Here is a 24430-nt window from a genome sequence, read left to right on the forward strand (position 1 = left end):
ACATAATAGAATTCACCTTCAGGATGAAAAGTCAAGTAGTCCAAACCACAATTAGGATCTTAACTCTTCTGAAAAAAGACCTACAGTGGTATGTGGAATGAGCTGCCTATAATAGATTGAGTAGCAACATTAAATGGCATGACAGTGAATAGGCAACAGGGAGAAAGTGGGGACTGTGAATCCTGGAGATTAGAGTCGAGAATGTGCTGATGGAAATGCACAGCAGGTCAGGCAGCTTCCGAAGAGCAGGAGAATCAGCGTTTTGGGCATAAGACCTTCATCAGGAATGAGGCTTGTAGGCCTGGGGGCTGAGAGATAAATGGGAGGGGGGTGGGGTTCGGGGAAAAGTGGGGAGAAGGTGATAGGTTGGAAAGGAGGGTGGAACAATAGATGGGAAAGGCAATGGACAGGTCACAAGAGGGCGGTGCTGAGTTGGAGGCGTGGGACTGCAATAATGAGGGGCGGAGGGGAAAATGAGAAAACTGGTGAAATCCACATTAATCCCATGTGGTTGGTGGGTCCCAAGGCTGAAGATGAGTCAGTCGTCCTCCAGGCATTGGTAGTAGGGTTTGGTGATGGAGGAGGCCTAGGACCTGCATGTCGTTGGCAGAGAAAGGCGATGGCCAGGTCAAGACGACAGTGCCGAATTAGACGCTTGGAACTGGGAGAATGTGGGGGAGGGGAAATGAGACAAGGACATGCAAGTGCTGGGCTTCCTCCATCACCAAACCTTTACCACTCTTGCCTGGAGGTAAAATGCCTCATCTTCTGCCTTGGGACCCTGCAACCACATGGGATTAATGTGGATTTCACAGTTTGCTCATTTCCTCTCTCCCCAAATTATCCCAGTCCCAAGCCTCCAACTTGGCACTGCTCCCTTGACCTGTCTATTGCCTTATCCATTTATCCGCTCTACCTTCATCTCCGACCTATCACCTTCTCCCCCACCTTCACCTACCTATCGCTTTTGCAGCTACCGTTCTCCTAACCCCACCGCCCCTCACATTTATCTCTCAGCACTCCCCCGGCCCACCAGCCTCATTCTTGATGAAGAGCTTGTACCCAAAATGTCAATTCTCCTGTTACTCGGATGCTACCTGACCTGCTGTGCTTTTCCAGCACCACACGCTCAACAGTAAATAGGCACATTTTGAAAAATTTAGAAGAGCACGTTTGCTTTGCCATGGTAACACATTCATTTCTAGTGCAAAAACAAATCAAATGAAGTGGTGCAACATGCCTAATAAAAGGCTTTTAAATATAATGTTAGATCCAAAGAACAATCTCACAAAGTTGTTTGCAAAATTAGCAAGCTTTGAGGACTAGGACTAGTTTAGAATTCAGCAAAGGTGAAGCAAAATATTGATTAAGAGGTGAAAATAGAGTATGAGAATAAACATGCAGGATACATTAAAGCTGACTGCATATGTTTCTATAAGTAAAAAGAAACAGATTAGTGAAGACAAATGGAAGCCCCTTCTACATTCCAAAATGAGAGAATTGATAATGGTGAACAATGAAATGGGCACAGCAATGAAAAAAATATTTTCATTCTGCCTTCCCAGGAGAAGACATGAAATACTTTCCAGAAATGCTGTGGAAACAATTATCCAATGTGAAGGGGGAATTGAAGAAAGTTAATATTAGCAAAAAAAAGTAATGGAAGAATTAATAGGACAAAAAAAATGATAAGAGATACATTTCCAAGGCCTAAAACCTATGTCCCAGGGTATTAAGGGAGGTGGCCATCAAAATAATAGATGTGTTCATTGACATCTTCCCATATCCTGTCGATTGTCGAACAGTCCTGGCAGATTGGAGGCTTGTAAATGTAACTTACAGTTTAGAAAGAGAGGGAAGGAGAGAACAGGGAATTATAGACTGGTTAGTCTAATATTAGTTATAAGCATAACAATAGAGTTTGTCATAAAAGACATGGCAACAAGGCACATAGAAAATATTAATGGTTTTAGACAAAATTAATATGGATTTATGAAAGGCAAATCAAGTTTGACAAATCTAGAATTTTTTGAGTAAAAACATATACAGTCGATTAGGACGATCCAGTAGATGAGGCATGTTTGGATATTTAGAAAACTTTTGCTTAAATCCCACGTGAGAGATTAGTGTGTAAGATCAAAGGACATTGGAGATTAGATTAGATTACTTACAGTGTGGAAACAGATCATTTGGCCCAACAAGTCCACACCGACCCTCCGAAGCGCAACCCACCCAGACCCATTCCCCTACATTTACCCCTGCCCCTAACAGATGAAGAATTATTTAGCAGATGGGAAACAGAACAGAAATAAATGGACCTTTTTGGTATCAAAAGTGATGACCCATGGAATCAGCTTTCGGGCCTCTGCTACTCACAATATATATCAATGATTCGGGAGAGGAAATGAAAAGGTTATCACAAAAAGAAAAAGAACACCTAATACTAGTAATTTACACATACTAATCAAATCTTCCCATATACTGCAAAATGGAGGATCAGTGTGATCAGTATGCTCATTTTTAGTATTACTAGATTTTTAAAAATCTCTCTGGGGTATTTTCAAGTTTGCTAAAGACACAGAGCTAATCTAGATTGTGGTAATAAGGAGGAAAGAAAGAAGCTTTAAGGTCATTTAAACAAGTTTAGTGAATGAGAAAATACACAGCAGATCAAGGAATTGAGAAATTATCCACTTTGGTAAGAAAAGCAGAATGGTAGTGCATTATTTATAGAATGAAGTACAAAGTGAATTGGTGTTTTTGTATACAAGTCGCTGAAAGCAAACATGAAGTTACTGCAAACACTTACTGTTGGCCTTCATTGCAAGAGAATTTCAGGACAGAAGCAAGGATGTTGAATTACTACTGTGAGACAAAATCTTTGGTATGGTGTGCAGTTTTAGTGAACTTATTAAGAAAGGATATATGTGTGCCAGAGAGGAAGTGCAACAAAGGATCACCAGATAGATTTCTGGGAAGGCAGGTTTGTCATATGATGAGAGATTGGGTTGATTGGACCTGTATTCATTGGTATTCAGACAAATAAGAAAAAGTCTCATTGAAACTTAAAATTTTGACAGGGTTACATAGATTAGCTTTGGGATGATGTTTCCTTGTCTGGACCATCTAGTGGGATAAGCTTAAAATATGGGGTATGCCATTTTGGGATTGAGATGTGGAGTCAAATCACTCAACAAGTAGTGAACCCGTGAAGTTCTCCAATACAATAGATTAAGATCGCAAAGTTATTGAATATTTTTACGAAAGACAGATTTAAAGGCAATGAAGCCATCAAGGTGTATAGGGAGAAAGTGGGAATATGGTTTTGAGATGGAGGATCAACCATGATCATATTGAATGACAAAGCAGTCTCAGTGGGCAGAATAGCCTACTCTTACTTCCACAGAAATGTTTATATTATCTCAAAAGACTGAGACCTATCAATGAGGTTTTCTTCATAACATTAACAATATATACCTTATCAGTCTAACTTGCACTTAGTTTCTAAAATGAAATAGATTATATCTTGCTCATGATAAGAACCTCTTCTCATTAGACTAGTAAATGATTTTCCTCCACTATGCCACACCAAGAAGACACTGCTGACCCCTACCCTAAAAGAGAATGTCTGCATCAACCATCTCTGATACTTCAATATTTCTTAATATTCTGATGGTCTTGCACTACATGACAACAACAGTGAAATTGCTCATACAACATGGTGAGCAGAGGTGTGGATCCCATTCAGCTGCCTTTTGTTGGCAGTGGTGAAGTTCTAAAGATGTTTTCAGATGCAACTTTAAGAATCTTGCTCATGCAGACAATCAATAGCAGGAAAAGCTGACCATTCAAGAATTTCACAAGAAAAAACCTTGTGCCAAGATTCAACAAGGAAAAATATATATTAATGTAAATTCCCTGGAGCTGGACTGTTAGTCAAAGAGTCTACACACTTCACACAAATTTACTGACAGATTGAGAATAAAAGAATCTGCTGACACACAGTCTAGATAAGTGCATTCAATACATGCAGTCCAATACTGAATAGAGATGAGCAATGTCCAAAATTCCAGGAAATGTTTCAGATCCAGGATACTGAGAAACAAGAAATTGTCTGCTACATCAATACACTAAAGAAATACTTTGGATGAAAGAGCCTCCAGATGTCATAATAAAGTTATTGACTCCTTCAACAGGAAGTCCTCTGTGAAGGAAATCCTAAGAGATTAAAGATCCACGATACTAAAGGGATGGGATAATCGTGAAAATTCTCATTCATCTGACTTTGTGAAATCAGAGACTTGAGTGGACATGGGGTGGAGACAAATGTAATTAAATGTATATTACTAATAACAGTGAAGAAAATGTTTGGGGGGGGTATGTGTGACACTATATATGTATAAGGATCTGAACGGGTTAATATGGAATACCTTAAGCATCGCTCACTGTGATGATGCTGTAAAGATGTAATGGGGGAAAAGCTTAGGATCTCGAATTAATAAGAACTATCATCCAGGTCCTTCTCAGAGTCATTGCAAGACTGTCCATCCTATCAGCGTAACTTGTACTTCATTGCTAACGTGCAAGAAACTGTGAGTTGTTAAAGATTGGGTCTCAAAAGACCAGCAAATTCTTTTCCTCTACCAAAGCACACCAAGTGGTCCTCTGTATCCCTACTCTGAAAGTGGATGCTGACAGCAAATCTGACGCATGATGAGTAATTAGTGTGTATAGCCTCATACTTGCATATAATTGTATGACTATCATTATCATTGACCACCATGTTGTATATTACTTGAGTAAATGCATGAAATACTGTGCATGGGCCTTTTACAACAAGGTAGGGATATTAAACTCATGGCAGAAAATGAAGGGATATATCTCAGATGGGACACAAAGGACCAAGGAAATTTGCTTGTTCTACAACACTGTATAAAATAGTTGTGAGTGCATTTCCTCCCAATAGACAGTGTAACACTGTAAATACTTTCAGGAAATCTGTGTACTACAACTCAAAAGAAAGATGGACAGGATCTGTTTTTGTATATTTATATGAAGAGCCTGTGTAGCTTTTTGAGACGTGAGGTATTCCTGCGGAAATGGTCCTAAAATCTTTAAGGAAGGGATCAGATAGATATTAATGATTCAGATGCCCTGAATGGGAAAGGAGGTGAGAGGCCCTTCTTGTAGGACCGTGGGTGGGAGCATTGGTGGGACATGGCGGGTTCATTTAGAATGTGCCTCAAGGTATAAAAACGTTGAAATGGTCAAAATTGTCAAAGAACTATCAATATCATGTAATAGCTCAGAATACAAATGCTCAATTTCACAAGAAATTGGTTGAAGGAATTTTATTGATTTTTTAAAACAATGACAGAGTTCTTTTATAAAGTAATAATTTCATCAATAGACTCATACCAGAAAAGGTTAACAATGAGGTTCTGATGCAGTATTGAAGCTGAAACCCTTAATTTCTGAGCTGCTCCTGACTCTTTAAAAAATAGTGACCTGAAAGACTGGCATATCTATCAGAATGGTTCCTGAGGTTTGGTGGCTGGTGGATATGAGATGAATTGGTATGGAGAGGGAAGGGCAAAGGATGGTGGGTAGATTCCGAGATGGGCATATGTTTTTACGAAGGTAACATTGATGCTATAAAGGATTAATCTCATAAATTAGCATAAGAAATATTTAGGGGCATTTGAATTGGGTAGAGAGGTCAGAATTTGGCACATAAGGTATGAAGTTGTGTGGTGATTGCATGGAGAGTATGTGGGAGAAATGTTGTGAGGGGGTGAGATTTAGAGGGATACTTCAGGTTTCATTTTACTTTAGTAAACTGCATTACAGCTCCAGTACATGGAGGCAGGCCTTGTGTTCAGCATGCAGCCAGAAGCCTCAGTTTTCATTCCACAATCACCTGATGTGCCTCTTAAGAAGCCCCAACAACCTGTAATGAAAATCCCAGGTTCTCGGACACGTTTTTCCAAACAGTTTTTCAGAGAAAAATGTCCTATCTCTACGCTGCCAATCTGGATGTGAAAATTGGGACCTTCATCTGAAACAAAATCAGAAATTGCTGAAAAAAAACAGCAGCTCTGGCAGCATCCACGGAGAGAAAGCAGAGTCAATGTTTCAGGTCCAGTGACCATTTTCCAGAACTGGTCAATCTTTGTTAATCTTCTGAAGATTGTGATCTGTGACAATGCAGCAATCTCTCAGTACTTTACTTATGCAGAACTTTGAGTGCAATTGCCTAACCCTGATGTGAATATTCTACCAACTGACCTAAATGTCAATGGACTGAATCATTTATTTTTTTCTTTTTAAGAGTTGAATAAAATATTGACATTTGTGGATTATACCCACATAATGTTTAGGCATGCAGTTATTAAGTTATCTTACCTAAATAAAATTTTGTTTTGAGAAATTGCCACAGTCATGTCAATCAAATCAGATCTTGACAAATGCATCCTGTGAGCTCAGCTTCTTCTCCACTAAGTCAGGGTCCTAACACAGAGATCAGTTCAATAGATTGGAAAGAATCATATTTTCATTGGCTCAAGATGTTTTGGCTCTGGTTAGATGTAGCTATATTTTAATTTTAAAAATCAATCTACAGAGAGAATGATAGGTGGTCATTTCTGGATGATTTGTTCAAGTCCTCTTTGACCTGTCAGATGCTTTTCCTTTGGGATTTGAAGTCCTGGCTCACCAACCTAGAACCAAATAAAAGAAACAATAACAGAAAGCTTTGGGACCATTTCACAATTAGAAAAGAAAACATAAATCCATCAGTAGGATAATAAAAATGTTCAACCAGGGTGAAACATTCTTTTCAGCATGTGGAAATTTTTTTCCTTCTCTTTTGACATTCAACCCATCTCTTTGTTATCTTGGTATTGATCAATGTTATTCAGTCAACCCTATATAGCTTATAAATCTCTCAGTCTAATGGAATTGTTGACCATTGTGCTGGCTATCAGCTCCTAAATTATCAGCAAAATTTTCAATGGGATTGCTTCATTATCCTTTCTGGATCACCAATATCTCTCTCACTATATCCTTTATTTGTTCTTTAGCCAGAAGGACATACAATTGTTTTTGGGATCTGTACATAGTGTCCATGTCATGTTTTTTTTTAACTGAATTGGCCTTTCATTTCATTGTCCTGCAATGGGCTTCTCCAGCATGTTCTAAATGATTGAGTTACTGGTTTTAGAAAATGTATTTTACATTGAAGAAATTAACATTTCTGACAACCAAAGTTGTTTCCAGAGCTTGGATTGCATCCAGTGAACTCTAATAATCTTAACTCAGAAAATCCAGGAGGGCAATGTGGTCAAATGAGGGCAATTCCTGCCCATTGTTTATGGTGGCCAAAATAGAAAATCTAGATGATTCCCTTTGCAACTAGGGATCCTCTATTATGTATTCAGTCTCAATCTTAGTCTTTCTCAACTTCTGGAGTACAGCCTTCCTTTATCATCTTTTCTGACTCTTTCCCTGGTGCCCACTTGCTCTTGTTATCTTCAAAGCCATGAAATGGGGAGTAAAATATTACAACTTTCGATACCTTTGTTGGGAATGATACCATTAAAGTTCAGCAACAACTCGCAACTTGTCTAAATATTGGAACTTTTGTTTCAATATTGCAATGTATTTTCCATCAAAAGCTTGATGGGCATGACAATCTCTTTGTATTGTTTTTAGCCCTTTTTAGGTCTTTTTGTCAATGAGTTATGATTCAGTACTGAAGCTGATACCTTGAATTTCTGAGACCCTCCTGGTCATGCAAATAATAAGGAGTTGAAGGGCTGACATAAAATTAAGGCATTACAGCTACTAGCAGAGTAGCTGGCATTTACAAGCATTATTTCATGCCTTTCATCACATAGTTGCCATGTCCATCTGTTGTTGACCCACCTGTTGTTGCCTCAGTTTACTTTTGTTATTTATTTCGCTTATCATTTAATATCTCCTGTCTATCAATCTATCACAAATCTGCATGGTCTGTCTTGTATCAGGGTTCAGGATAACTGCTCTGCACTGGGGAGGGGAGGATTCAATGGTCATGGACCTTGTCAGTACAAACGACATAGGTAAATCTAGGAAAGAGGTTCTGCTAAGTGAGTATGTGAAACTAGGCACTAAATTAAAAAGCAGAACCTCAGAGGCATAATCACCAGATTACCATCTCAGCCACATGCAAACTGAACAGAATGAATAAGACAAGAGAAGTGAATGTGTGGCTGAAAGACTGGTGCGGGAGAAGAGAGTTACACTTCATGTGGCAACCCACCATGCTGGGGAAAGTGGGACTTGTACCAATTACATTTGCTTAAAAAGCTGTTTCTGTTATGCAGTCCAGTTTCTTAAACGTTGAGAGCAAAGTTAGCTTTAGTTTTTGTAGACACATATTTTCATATTAATCTATTCAGCAAAAGATTGATCACAAATTGCTAGAGATAATTTGGTGAATACAACTGACATTTACACTGCCAAGACTGATAAAAGTCAAAGGTTAGATTATAGGATTAGGTACAAGCCAGGCAATTTGATGGTCACTTAGCATTTACTCAAACTAGTGAAAACAGATAATATAACCTTTGACATGTAAATTGACATCAAACTTGAAGCTATTCTCCATAATGACCTGGTACATTTTGCACAACTCAGGAATCAGTAGCTACAAGAAGACTATGTGTTACAGAAAATATGGAAAAACATGATTGAAAGATGGTCCAATTACTTCAATATTCCCATACACTTGAGAGCATATTGGCCTTTTCACTTCCCAATCTTGTTGCGTTATGTACAAGATACAGATTACAAACAAAACCAACAGATAATATCACTGATGACTGGGCAATCAAAGATACTTCCAGACAGTTTACCATGAGATCTGGATATATCAGCAAAGTAACCCATAGGTTGACTTGTTGTTTTAAATAGCTAACTTTTGTTTTGGAATGTAGGGTCGCTGTATGTGTATCTTGCCTTTGAGAGTGTTTATTGAGTGGTCTTTAAGGACTCCATGTGCTGTGTTAATGCAATATTGCAACTCTGCTTGGCAGTTCGTCTGGTGTAGCTCTGCAAGCAGCACATTCACCAATCGAATGGTTTGTTGTCACTGCTGCTTCATAACTATAAAGTATTTTGCTATTTTACATAATCAAACCCACAAAGTTAACTAATCCCTAATGAGTGACTGATTATTTGGCCATTGTCATTGACATGACGTTTTATCCAATAGATCAGTAGGGTGTATATACAATTCAGAAAATTGTGCTCTGAACTTCCAGGAGGGTGGCAGTTGAATACGGCTTCTGAGCCCAGGGTTCGTCTGCTTTTCTTTTCTCTTTTTTTGTCCCTCTTTTTATTTCATTTCTCTTCTATTTTATTTTACTTCTTTCTTGGTGAAGAGCTCGATTGTGGGATGGCATTGATGGTGGTGAGTGAACCCAGTGCAGACTAAAGTAGGCCCAGCAGCATGACCTCATGGCGGCAGCATCAGAGAGAGTTTGAGTTCCCTGAAGCTCTGCATTGGTGAGGCAGTCCAGGAGCTGTTGTGGTGGAGATGGGCTTGGGCCCAGTACAAGATCTATGGCACCTGTATGCATCCCTCTGTCTAAGCACCTTATGATCTGCTGTCCTTGTTTTCCATGATCCACCTGTACTGCTCGCAAAACAAAGCTTTTAATTGTGAAAAGTACACGCGACTACAATAAATCAAGAATCAAATAAAATAAGCGGCTACATCAGCGAGGTGGGCCCAAAACAGACTCTTGGTGGCGATGGAGTTGAATTTGGGCTGGTGCAGTACCCAGTGGCATCTGCATCGACAAGGTCCAGTGAGGACTCAGTGACGAGGGTGTTGGAGATGGCGGCAAAGAATGGCGATTTTCATTCCAGCGGTGAAGGGGACTCATACTTGGACACCAGACCCATGGTCCATGATGGAGCAATTAACAAGAGGGAATGTAAAGCTGGACACTCTCTTTATTTCTTCATATTTCTGCCCTTATATTCCATATTTTAGTTTATTTTTCTGTGCGTTAAGGTGGTGCTGGAGAGTGACGACACTATACAACATTTTCCACTGAGCTTTGTAGCAAAATGCATGCCACAATAAATAAATCAAATCAATCAAACATTCCAAAAGCACAGTGCCACCTTGCACTGTGAATTGCAACAACTAAAACAGGTAATTACCATTAGATTTAGGTATTGCAATTCACAATGCATTAGGTGATTAACCAAATTGTTCAAACAAAAGTATTCCCCAAACTAACATCCTTCTATTAGAAGATAGTCAGCATTGAGAAGTTGCAATACCCTTGTCATTCACCTAGAAAGGGAAAAGAGTATGGATAAGGAGGCAGCGCCACACCATGAAAGGAATTGATTCTTTTGGATGATGCTGTGGCATATTGGAACCATTTTGATAATAATATAGAGGCACTGGAGGAGTAACACAATACTAATCCTCTGCTTGCTTGTTCTAATATAGAAAGACAAGGAGCAAGGATCCATTTCACGGCTTGTCAGCGTGCCAATGAGAGAATAAAAAGCTAAAAAAACATTAAACCAGACAGCGTGACAACACATTACTTAACAGAAAACTAAACTATCCCTTTTCTTCTTAGCAAGGTGATTGAGAGGATCAACTCTCTGCCAACCTTGTCAGACTGCTAACTATGGCTTTTGAGCTCATCTATCATATTCTGGCATTTCTTACGTTTCCAGGGCTTGCATTAAGGGAAGCAGGACCTAATTTTGTGGTATTTTGAAATAAAAGAAAAATGAATTTTTTTTTCACAAAGATGTCAACCAAAATAATTTTTAAAACCAACAAAACTGAGAGACTGGTTGAATATGTTATTACTGGTTGTAGATCATTCACAGAAAAGAAAGATCAGAACAAAAAATAAAGAACTTAGGGCCTTATATGCTTTAAGGAAATTAGTTTACATTTTTCTCAATTCTGGGGAATGTAGATGTTCATAGTCTACTCAATCACTTCTCAATGAAGAATGATTAGATTAGATTCCCTACAGTGTGGAAACAAGCCCTTCAGCCCACCAAGTTTACCCCACCCAGACCCATTCCCCGATACCTAACACTACAGGCAATTTAGCATAGCCAATTCACCTAACATCTTTGGACTGTGGGAAGAAACCGGAGCACCCAGAGAAAACCCATGCAGTCACTGCAAGCTCCACACAGACAGTTGCCCAAGGTGGGAATTGAACCCGGGTCCCTGGTTCTGTGAGGCAGCAGTGCTAGCCACTGAGCCACTGTGCCATCTGTTAGCTCAGGAAACAGTGAGGTGAACCAATGTTGCACTCCCTTGATTGACAGTATATTTTTTCATAGGTGAGGAAACTAAAATTATGCAATATTCTAACCTAGGCCATATGTATTTGCAGTAAAACTTTATTTAAGTGTTTGCTGTACCTTTATATTAACTTTCAGTAATCCATAATTCAGTGGATAATTTCCCACTTCTCCACAAGAGGTTCAATACGATGTATTGTGTAGAATCTTCCCAGGCTCTGAATGATGTGGGATTTGGTGAGAAAATCCATGAGATCAACAATGAGCAGCCTCTGGACTTTGAGATGATAAACAATCAAGTGAGTGACCTCGGAGATTTTAATTGGACAACCTGCTTGAACCACAGTGTGATGTCACAGGATGACATGTAGGTGATTGGTGGATGTTGTTTCTGTGTCTCTTTTGATTGGCCAAGTGGTTTAACACAGGAAACATTATACAGGTAATGACTACTGTTAAGATATTCCCCTTCTAAAATATTATTTTCCAAATTAATTGGTTCAATTGAATAGAGGTGGCTGAGCAGATGTATGCTGCATCTGCAGTGTGGGGGAGTTGAAGGATGTTGATACTTTCCACAGTGAAAGAGCTACTGGGGATCTGTGTGAGATTTGTCATTCCTCAACACACAAATCGGGCAGCATGGTGGCTCAGTGGTTAGCATAGCTGCCTCACAGTGCCAGGGATCCGGGTCTGATTGTCACGCTCAGGCGACTGATTGTGTGTAGTTTACACATTCTTCCCAAGTCAGGATTGGTTTCCTTGAAGTGCACCACTTTCCTTCCAAAAGGAAAGTAGTGCATCTCGAGGTAAGTAGTCCGTTTATGTTCTCAGAGGTAACTTCAGTTCCTGTTTGTTTATTGGTCATTTCTGTTATTGATGAATAAAGATAAATATTTTGCACCACATGAAAGCTTTCCAGTTTCGATGAGAAGATGTAGTGTGACTGGCAATTGGAAAAAGAATAACCCCCATTAGATAGTGCTCTAAAATGGGTTTAGTTCTAAAAGGATGGATAAGCTATGTAGCTTGGCTCTTTAATGTCAGTAGATGCACATATGTGCAGTTGCAAGTACAATGTATTATCAACCATAACATCTATGTGTCATGAGAAATATTAGTTTGTATTTACCCTACCGATGCACAGTGAAAGGTAATTCCGGACTGTTGATTCTTGATCAGATGTATGGCTAAGCTTCAAAAAAGTATCTGTGCTAAGGATAACCCACCTGCATATGGTGGAAAAGGCTCCGTTGGATATTGATACATGATTAATGAAGCAAGTAAGGGAAGATAGCATGAGAAAATGACTAGGCTCATAGAAAGATACTCTCCATAAACTCATCAAAATTGACACAACCAATTTCTTGTAAAATTCAGGTCACCCTCATCTTGATATTTAATCTGTCTGTATCCAGGGAAATAGTATATAGTGGTCATGACTGAACTAGCAATCCAGAACCCAGGCTAATGTTCTGACAATGTGAGTTCAAATCCCATCATGGCAGATGATGAAATCTGAATTTGGTGAAACCAGGAAAAAAAGCTCCCCTGTTGGTGACTCTGTAATTACTATTGATTGTTTTAAAATCCTATCTGGCTCACTAATGCCCTTTACCTGGTCTGGCCTACATGTGACTCCAGACCCAGAGTGATTGACTCATAACTGTCCTCAGGACAATTGGAGATGGACAGTAGAAGCTGGCCTGGCGGCACCCATTTTCCATGAACAAGCAAAATAAATTCGCCTTGCAATCTGTTATGTCCTTCTCACAGTTTACTTTCCCACTAGTTTTGAATCATGAGAATGTCACTCTATCCCCTCAACTAACAGTTTAATATAATTCCAAGTAGCTGAGATGTGAGCATTGTTCCTGCTGATAAACTACCAGTTACAACCTGTCAAATTGAAAATGATTTTCATTCCTGCTCTGTTTTTTTCTATTTCTGTGAATTAGTCCTCATCCCATGTTAATATAATGGCCCTTAAATTCCTTCATACCCATTTTCAGGAGCTGGGTTTCCAACTTGCAGTCTGCCAGCACATGTTCCCATTCACATGCCATGCTGACTCCTCACTGGAACAATTTCTGCCTGTAACCCAATGTGACCCATGCTTACTGGCTGGCTGATTGGCTGCACACTCAACATGGGGACTTAGTAACTTGTGAGGCTAATGTGTATCCAACTTGCTTCAGCTTTTAAACACCACCTGTCCCTTTAAAAGTTGCACTGAATATAAGACAACTACTGTTGACTGCCAGGGTTTAACAGGAGAGGAGGGAAATGAAGGATCAGAACAGTGAGAGGGCTCCTTAGTTCACAGTTGGCAGCATTAATGTCATAGTGTTGGAGGGTGTTAATAAAAAAGAGTTCATGACTGTGTCGATAACCAGTGGGCTCTCAAAGGCCACAAAGGAGTTGGAGCAGGTAGCTAGGAAGGTCAACTGTCAAAGCCTGGCCTGGAGACCTGGCAACAATGCTACAAGAAGATCAATGAGTTCACCTGAAGTCTGGTCCCTTTTATTGCATTTTCAAAGGATGTTTTGAACCAACCACTCCACCAATTGCTCATGCTTTTTAATGTGCCACACATATTTCATTATTCAGCAGCCTCTGGCACTTAGAAATCACATTTACCAGTCGCACCACCTAATATACATTTCTTGATCCCAGTTTCACACCCATTACTCACTGCCTTTACACACATGGCAGCCAGATCACCCAACCACAGTGGTACACCACTACCGATACTCTGCTTTCCATCTTGCAAGACAAAGTAACACACAGTTGAAGGGTGTAAAGCCAAGCCTGGAAATACATATGCTTTCCTCTCTCTTTCCCAAGGAAAAGATGGTATTACACTTCATAGGACTAACTGCAATGGGAACATAGCATTTGGCATCACTAAGAATATTCAGTATAATGATACTTTATTGCCTTATGCCCCTTCTCAACTCCCACTTCACTCTCATCCTGCTATATGACATGATGAACAAGCTCTTGATTATGTGACCAGCAACCTCTGAAAAATTTCTTCAGCTGCCACAGTAATACTTATAACATCTGTGCTTGTAAGTTAAGCTGCTGATTTGGCAAAGGGACCACTTGCAGCTTTATAGGCAAACACAATCATGCAGCAAACAACATTGTTAGTTCTACCTTTTATTCCAGTAACATTTCGAATTAAAGGAATGTCAAAGACCAAATGTTAGAAAGGGGAAGCACAGATATAAACCATATTGATTATACATACACTACTTGGAAGAATACCATTTTGATGACTAGATGATATAGACACTTGAGTAAATGTCTCATTCATTTCAGTTGTTCTTAAAGCTTCTTTGAGTGAACACTTGGACTTTGACACTTTTAGAGTCAGAGAGATGTACCCGAGAGCTTGCAGCTGACATTCCTGTCTGTTACTGGTTGATACTGATTTCTTGATTGATAGCAATAACATTTTGCAGGGTAGAGTTATAAAAGCTGGAGGGACTCTTGTGGCATAGTGCTGGTGTCCCTACCTCTGGACTAGAAGGCACAGGTTCAAGTCCCATCTGCTCCAGAACTGTATAATAACATCTCTGAACAGATTGATTAGAAAATATCTACAATCATATGAGGTGTACGCTACTTTGCTATATTGTAGAAAAGGAATTTTCCTAACAGACAGAGGGATATGAATATGATTTACATTTCGCTGATTATCTGGCCTGCAGTAATCATTTTCCATGTCTCACTGCAACTCTGTTTATGTCTAATTTATAGAAGTGTCAATGAAAGTATGAGTTGGGTTCCAGTGGATGCTTGCACTCTCCCTTACATGGATTTCATTTGTACAAGCTATCTGCAAGTTGGGAGGTTCTAGTTATTTTCATTTGTTGTTGGGATGTGAACATTACTGACATCTCCTTGTGGAGAGTCTGGTAAGCCACCTTCCTGAACTGCTGCAATCTGTGTGTGGATGTGCACCCATCCACAGAACTGTGATAGAGGGAGCTTCAAGTTTTTAAACCTCATGAAAATGATGGAACTGCAATATAATTAACACTATTACGTAAAATTAACCAGTAGAGTATTTATTCAAAGCAACAATGCCTTGGATAGCAGGCTTTAATTTTGCCCTCCAAGTCCTTTGAAGGTCTGGGCGTAGTATATTAGACAGTTCTATCATAGTTTATTTTATCAGTAATCTCTACATACAGATTTCCTTGGCCAAGGGCAAGTATGAAAGTGGTAGTATTGGAGTTGTAGTATTGAATTGCTACTTGAATTCCCAATGTATAAAAGTACCACCTGCATATTGCTCCACTTGCTTCCCATTTCCTCCACAGTGAAGAGGAATTCCAATCTAACACCCCAAAGCACTGTTTGGTACAAATGCAGTTCTCTTGGAAAAGGCTGGTAGCTGGTAATACACGCAGACATACAATGATGTAACAATTTAGAACGGAATTGCTTTTAAGAAAGAGCAATCAATATGGTTTATTTAGATTTCAGCACCTAATGACAATTCTGTATGGATGCTGAGTGGCTGCAGCTTTAAATAAGTACTGACAGCTTATTATTTGGATTATAATTTCAATAAAATATATTGAGTTATGAATGAATCCAGCATACACTTGTAAGCACATCCTTGCAAGGCAGTTCTTGTTGTCTTGGAGGTTTCCCAGCATATTTGGCATATCATGTGAAATGTGTGTGCAATAAACTTCACCACTAGATAATACAGTCAATATAATATGAGCATGAAATATGTCAGACCTTTTTGTTTATGAATGGAGGTGTATTGACACAGGAGCATAACATAATGCCTTTTAACAAAAACAGAAGTTGCTGGAAAAGCTCAGCTGGTCTGGCAGCATCTGTGAAGAGAAATCAACTTAACATGTCAGGTCCGGTGACCCTTCCTCAGAACTCATAACATTGTGGGTCTTGATGTCCGAAAGGAAAAGACAAAGTTTCTTGTTAGCACAGCAAATGAGCCAGAGGATGAAGTGGAGCTGTGGACTGGTACAGCCCTGAGCCAGTGTGTTGTGCTGCTGTTGGAAAGAGATGTGGAGAGTGTACATATGATGCTACATAGCACTGACTGTGGATCTCAGGATGCAGCTAGAGTAGCTGACAGCAAACTATTGAACATCACCGAGATTCCTGTGATCCCTGGCTGAATTCAAAACACGAGGGATGAAACTTCAGTTGGAATCTATGTGGGGTGAGTCTGAGCTGGAGGCAATCACTGAGGAATGTGATGTGGCTGTGGAAATGGGTTTGAGCAAATACCTGGTCAAACACCAGGATTGGTAGTGAGGTTAATGTCAGTGGACAAGAAAAAAGACTGGAATAGAAGTCCTGTTGGAGAGAAGAGCAGAACTTCAAACTGGCTATGCCAAGAAGAAATGTGTTAGTGAGTTAAATACTAAATAAAAACCAAAAGAAAAATAAATCCGAAACAAAGAAGAAAGTTACTGGAAAAGCTCAGCATGTGTGAAGAGAAATCAAAGTTAACGTTTCAGGTCTGGAAACCTTTCCTCAGAACAGTCTTTTACACTTGTCAATCCTGTGAGACTGGAAAAGCCGACTTAGCGCTATCACTTCCCAAAAAGAAATTGATGATTTTACTGATGGCAACAAGCAATGTATTTGCTATCCATTTGCTACAGGTATGCTGAGTACTTTGGGACATGTACTAAAATATCTCTGGTGATTACTTACATGAAACATTTGGGCACAGCTGTTAATTGCACAGTCATTGACCATGCCCCTCATTTGAATTTCCTGGAATTTTATCTTGGGTGAAAGGTCTCAGCCCCAAAAATGTAAGGTAAAATCATAAGCAGAAATTTTATAACACTACATTCACAGTGTATAAAACTGTGTGCAAGAGTACTGTGTTTGAATGAATGACCAATCTCTTTGTAATACACATGCAATCATACTTAAAAACAAACCTGCAGAGAAGTCAGCACAGATGTGGAAAGCCAGGAACCTGGATATAGAGAGACACTGTCATGAGTACAATCGAACGAATGGACACTTGTATGCACACCAATAATCATCTCCCATGCCCCATCCCCCCCATCACACACACACCAGACCTGAGTAAGATTAATGCATTTCAATATTGATGAACTTTTCCTTTTTTTCAATTTCACTTGATCCAAAATATGGATTCAGCTTCTATTTCCAGTATCATTTTAATGAAAAGGAAGATTTAGTGAAATGAATCCCACATTCTGTTAGCGAGTTGGGATCCATCATCTCTCTGTTAGTGCACAGCTGTTTATGCTGCTAGAGAAAAGCCATTATCTTGTGGGAGATAATGAGGCCCTTTGTGGCCCTCGCTGACTGTGGTTTTACTCGCCTAGTGGATGGTAAATCTTTCGAGTGGCTTATTTTAATGGTGAACAACAGGGTTTCTAAGTGAGACATATATTATGCATAAGGACATCTGTGTCACATTATAGTGATAATGTTTTCAGTTACATACTGAGGTTGCAGATGACTTTTTTTTTACATTTTCCCCTTTTTAAATTGAATAATCGATATGAAAAGAAGTTTGCGCCCTTTCTTGAGTCAAGATATGATTTTACTTTTTGTGATTCTTGTTCACATCTGAGAGGGATGTTTGTTTTTGGGCATGTACTATTGTACTAGTGATTTTTGTTTTAGTGTGATTCTCAGTTTAATACTAAATTAAAAACATTGCAACCATGTTTCTTTGTATCTACTTGAAACTATACTGAAATTTCTGAAAGTCACTTTATTAACTTACAAACATCAAGAAAATAAGATTTCCATCAAGCAGTCTGAGTTATATGCAAATATTTTCAAACAGTCAAAATACTAATTTACCCTCCATTCAGACTCCTTAATTTGTGGGATGTGTAAATTTCATGCTAGTTGCAGATTAAGTCATGGTCTTACAAACATTTAAGTATAAAAATGGTAACAATCTTTGATAAGATCAGTATCTTAACTTAGGCAGGTGGCCTTGGTTCAAGCTCAAATTTGAAACAAAGGTCTCATCACCAAACATTGGTTTTTCATGATTTATGGTCAATAAGTACTTAAATGTGTGGTATTGTGGTGGGACACTCCCTCAACTTCTCAGATCTGTGAAGTATCTGGAAGGATTTGTAGGTGAGAACATCTGAAGGAATTGATGTATCTTTGTTCTTAGGAATCAATAGTTTAGAGAAAGCCAGAAATTAAGTAGAAACATATTATGTTTTTCTTTTCCTCATCCCTCTTTCTGGCTGAAATTTGAGCAAAACCATAATCTGTTGATTCCAAAATATGTTTGCAGTTGTTGCCATATGAATTTACTATTGTTTAAATATCATTGTGTTAAATATAACTTATCACACTATAGCAACAGAATAATTCACACTGTGTTATATGTTTGAATGCTCCAATTCCTGTGAAATAGTGTATTTGTCTTACCATGAAATTCACTGGTATAATTAGAGGCTGTTTATTTCAGTGTGTGGTGCTATGTTCTTGATAGACATTATGGCTTACTGCCTCAACTCTTTACTGCCTCATTGCAGGCTTCTCTGGGAATGAATAATATATTATCCAAAATCTGTGGTCACACATATCTATCCCAAGATACCTCAAATGAAAGGATTCCTCACCTAATCTTGGGAGGGTAACCAGAGGAATTCTACAGTCAAGGTAGGTTCCAAAGATATGCATTGCTAATAATATTTTGTCACCCAAGGAGTCCTGAGGTGTAATTAATCTCTACCCAATGGTGTGTTGATATCATGTGGACTTTGTTCCAGCAGCCTTATTAGTAATCTGCTGTCCCATGAGGTACTGAACTTTACAAAGTAGAATTCCTATGAGTAGCAGAAGGACAGGAGCATAAAGAAATCCATAGTTTTGAACAGGAATAGATTATAGGTGGTGTAGTGGACAACAAAGAAGATTACCTCAGAGTTTGTTTTAATAGCATTCCTACTATGTGGAAACAGGCCCTTCGGCCCAACAAGTCCACACTGACCCTTGGCAAGTGACCCACCCAGACCCATTCCCCCTACCTTATATTTGCCCCTGACTAATGCACCCAACCTGCACATCCCTGAACACTATGGGCAATTTAGCATAGCCAGTTCAGCAAACCTGTACATCTTTGGACTGTGGGAGGAAACTCATACAGACACCAGGAGAATGTGCAAACAGCACACAGTCTTTGGTCTGCGGCTGGAATCAAACCAGGGTCCCTGGCACTGTGAGGCAGCAGTGCTAACCACTGAGCCACCATGCCACCCCAACAGGACCTTGATCAAATGGACAAATTGGCCGAGGATTGGCAGATGGAGTTTAATTTAGATATATGTGATATGCTGTATTTTGGTAAGGCAAATTAGGGCAGGACTTAAATACTTATTGGTAAATTCCTGGGGTGTGTTGCTGAACAGAGACCTTGGAGTGCAAGTTCATAGTTCATTGAAAGTGGAGTTGCAGGTAGAAAAGGTTGTGAAGAAGGCATTTGGTTCTGATCTCCTTGCATAGGAAAGATGTTGTGAAACTTGAAAAGGTGCAGCAAAGATTTAAAGGATGTTGCCAGGGTTGGAGGGTTTGAGCTTTAGGAAGAGGCTGAATAGGCTGGGGGTATTTTCCCTGGAGCACCAGAGGCTGAGGGGTGACCATATAGAGCTTTATAAAATCATGAGGGACACAAGTAGGGTAAATAAATGAGGTATTTTCCCAAGAGTAAGGGAGTCCAAGAGGCCATAGTTTTAGGGTGAGAGGGGAAAGATTTAAAAGGGACATAGAGGCAACTTTTTCACGCAGAGGGTGGTATGTGTATGGAATGAGCTGCCAGAGGAGAGAGTGGAGGCTGGTACAATTATAACTTTTAAAAGGCATCTGGATGGATACATGAATAGGAAGGGTTTAGAGGGATATGGGCCAAATGATGGCACATGAGACTGGATTGATTTAGGATACCTGGTCAGCATGGACAAGTTGGACTGAAGAATCTATTGCCATGTTGTTCATCTTTATGACTCTATGACTCTTGTTAAAGAACTGATAGCGTGTGGTAGAAAATAACATTTATCAAATATCTCAACAGTCATTATACCAGGATCCTGTTGCTCCCTAGCAAATGAAAATTGAGGCAGAATGGCATAAAGAGACATTTGAAATCAAAAATGTAATGCATTAACACTGCCTAACCAGATAGACAATCTGAATGAATGGCAAATGGGTTAGCACATATGGCAGAACTGCAGTTAGATCTATACTGTCAAAATATTTTAAGTTTACATGTTACTCTGATTGCTTCAAGAAATGGATTATATTTGCTCACTAATATGTTAATTCTTGATCTTTAACCTCACAAAATGAAAACCACGAAGAAGAAAGATAAATTGAGAAACAATGGTTAATAATATTAATAGGTGAATGCTTAATGTGTTCTTGTAATGTAACCTTTACTACATTACTGAAGGAATTAATCCATTTAAAATAAGCAGTTTGTTCTCTATATTCAAAAAACCAGAGATTAAAAGCAAAGACAAAATACTTGTTACCTCTGGTGACAAGGGTACCACTGACATGTCTAGTGTAGACTGTGAGATACAGATGACAGAATAAAGAAATCCTAGAGTTTATAGCACAGAAAGAAGTCCTTCAGCCAATGTTCTCATTGGTCATCAAGCACCTATCATCCCTAGTTCCATTTCCCAACATTCAGCTCATTGCCTTGTATGCTATAATGCTTCAAATGATCTTCTAAATACTTCTTCAATGTTGTGATGGTTCCTGCTTCAAGCATCCTTCTAGGCAGTGATTCTAGACACCCATCATTCTCTGGATGAACAAAATCTTACTTAAATCCCCTCCAACTCTCCTGCCCTTAAATCCATGTCCCTTGGTTATTGATCCCCCTACTAAATGGAAACAATTTTCCTTATCTAACTTATCTATGACCCTTGGGTAGTCAGGTCCTCCGAGGTAAAAACAATGACTGCAGATGCTGGAAACCAGATTCTGGATTAGTGGTGCTGGAAGAGCACAGCAGTTCAGGCAGCATGAAATCGACGTTTCGGGCAAAAGCTTGCCCGAAACGTCGATTGCGAAGCTACTTGGATGCTGCCTGAACTGCTGTGCTCTTCCAGCACCACCAATCCATAGTCAGGTCCTCCCTCAACCTTCTCTGTTCTAAGAAAACAGCCCCATCCTAGTGAATCTTCTCTGCACCCTCTCGAGTGCAATCACTTCCTTCCTATAATGTGGTGATCTAACTGTGGCCTAACAAATGTTTCCTGATCTTGCCAAAGCCTCAATAATAAAGGTAAATTTCCCATAGGCCTTCTTAACCCCTGTTCCTGTTGTCATAAGGATCAACCAGCTTGACGCTTTGTACTTCCTAGGGTCCTACCAATCATTGTAACATGCCCTTGCCTTCTTAGTCCTCCCAAATCTCTCACATATTAGAATTAACTTCCATTTACCATCTGACCAGCCTGAGTATGCTGTCCTATAGTCTTCAATAACACCAATGTCCTGTCATCTGCAAACTTATTGATCAAAATTCCTACATTTGTATCTAGATCATGACCCAGCACAGAATCCTACAGTATGGCCAGAGGACAAAGGCTTCCCATCACAACTGCAGTTACGTCCTTCCTTAGAAAAGGGCACTAAACTGTACTCAATACTCTAGATGTAGCCTCACTAATGCCCCCTCCAATTGTGACAAAACAATTTCTACTTTTTATGTTCTATTTGTCATCTTTGATAACATTCCTTTTTCTCTACTTGTCACTTGCTACACTGCCACCCTAACCTTTTGGGATAATGAAACCATGGATGCTGGAGATTTGAAACATAAATAAAAATTGCTGGAGAAATTCAGCACATCTGACAGCATCTGAGGAGAGAAAAACAGAGATAACATCTCGAGTCCAGTGACCCTTCATCTGAATTGAAAGCAGCTGGGAAATGGTGGTATTTAAGTGTGAAGAGCTGTAATTGGATTGTCTGTGCTGGGCATGAGCCGTTGTGAGGGTGGGTAATGAACACAGAGAGAAGTTTTCTCACACTGAAATTGGTTCTCTGAAACCTCACTGAAACAGCTTCATAGCTGGCTGAGAATGAAACAGCCCAGGACATTGACACTAAGACAGCTGCCAGAGGCCAGGTACCCGCTCAGGCTCTGGTAGGAAATGATACTGTGATAGACTTCATCCAAATGCACAGTGAGAAATGGGAGAAGCAGACAGCTATGTAAGATGCAATGGCCCTCATTGGCAGAAGCTGCAGCAGTGCAGTGGGATCAAGCAGCCATTGGTGGCTGTCATAGGAAGTCATACCAATATGGTTAGGGGTTGTTGGAGAGTTGGATACAACTACACTCTATCGCCCCCACCCATTGGTCTCCAGGACCAAAGTCATTGTAATGGAGGCAGGGAACCTTGACTCCAGCCTAAATATCATCTTGCAAAGAGAAATGGCAATGTCAGCTTTGACCCTCCTGGATGAAGATCCTTAATGTTTGGATTCTTCTGTGTGTAAAAGCATATTTGCCAAACAGATGTGCAGCCATAGCTGTGCCAGGGAGCTTCCATCTATGGAGAAGGTCAGTGCTGTAGAATGGCCAGTGAATAGGCAGTGTATAGGTCTGTGTGTTAGACCTTTCAGGGGTTGGTGATATATGGTATTTTCTTTTAAAAACCATATGAATGATGTGTGCCCTTCCTTCACAGATTGAGTTACTCTGCCCAATTCGAGTGTTCTTGCTGCCATTTTTTTTGCATTGTACACTTTTAATCTTGGCTTGTCAACTCCATAGGATTCACACTTTCACAAGTGTACATGTAATTCATTTACATTTGCCTAATCCTGCCTACCCATCCCACCCAGACCTGGCAGATGAAGTGCCTACCTCTAGTGTGGATTATATATGTTCCACTATATCCTTGAAGCCATGCTGTTATTGACCATGGATGGCTCCTCTCCCTTATCGTACCCTTCCCAGCAATGCTTTACAATATCTCCCAGTTCTAATACCTGCTGCCTCCCTTTCACAATTGCACTGAGCAATTGCCCAAAGTCTACAGCCCCAGTGCCAAAGACTAAACTGCCTAGACTCAACAAAATGGCTGCAGCTGCAATTTTACCCTCAACTCCCTTCCTCAGTTTCTGAGACTGATAATGGTCGGCCTGTCCTCAGCATGACTGGACAGCACAGGCCAATACATGCCCTGACTCCTCACTGGTGCCTGTACATCTCCCTAACTGCATTAGCCTTAACCCTGGACTTGACATAATGGAGCCATGGATTAAGCATGGTCCATTCCCTGGACTGCAACAGCAAAACTTCCAGACCAAGATGCTCAAAACTGGACATCTGGCTGTGGCCAACCCCTGGACCAAATTGGGAGGCTACTCTTGACTTACTTTTCTGAAGCCCTCTGACTAATTGATTCCTCCATGTCCATCATTAAGGACTACTCCCCTAAAAGTTGAATGCATGTTCACGTGCTTGCTGCATGTGCACTGTATTTGCCACATAAGCCACCGGCACAAACAGCAGATGAACGATTGACATTGAACACTGCCACACAACAAGATATGTGCCTGTTGACTGAGGGCTGCTAATCAATGAGGCAAGCTGCTTGATTTTGTAACTTTGCTATTGGCATGTCATGGCAACACAAGACAAGGCAGAGATGCAGTGAGTAAGCGTTAAGAAAGCAAGTGAACATTCCTGAGATGCAACCTCAACCAGTCCCTGTGAGCAAAGAATCCCCACTGCAGCCTTTCAACACAGACTAGTGGTACAGAGTTTGGGGTGTGTCAGAGCAAGAGGAGAAGTGTGATGGTATAGCATAAGCCTTGGTGGGAGGTGGATACAGGAGTAGAGCTAGTGAGTGTCAGGTATCAAAAATGACAGTGGCACTTCTGTTGCTTCCTACAATGCTATGTTCCTCCAGAAACCTGAGACTGTACCTCAGAGCAGGCTGGCATCATCTTATATTATGGCATCTGCTGTTGGTATGGAAGTAGAGGGCATCCTGCCTCTGTGCTACCCCATCTACTTGTGCCACTGCTGTACTTTCCACAAAGC

This window comes from Chiloscyllium punctatum, chromosome 25, assembly GCF_047496795.1.
Source record: "Chiloscyllium punctatum isolate Juve2018m chromosome 25, sChiPun1.3, whole genome shotgun sequence".
Taxonomy (NCBI): domain Eukaryota; kingdom Metazoa; phylum Chordata; class Chondrichthyes; order Orectolobiformes; family Hemiscylliidae; genus Chiloscyllium; species Chiloscyllium punctatum.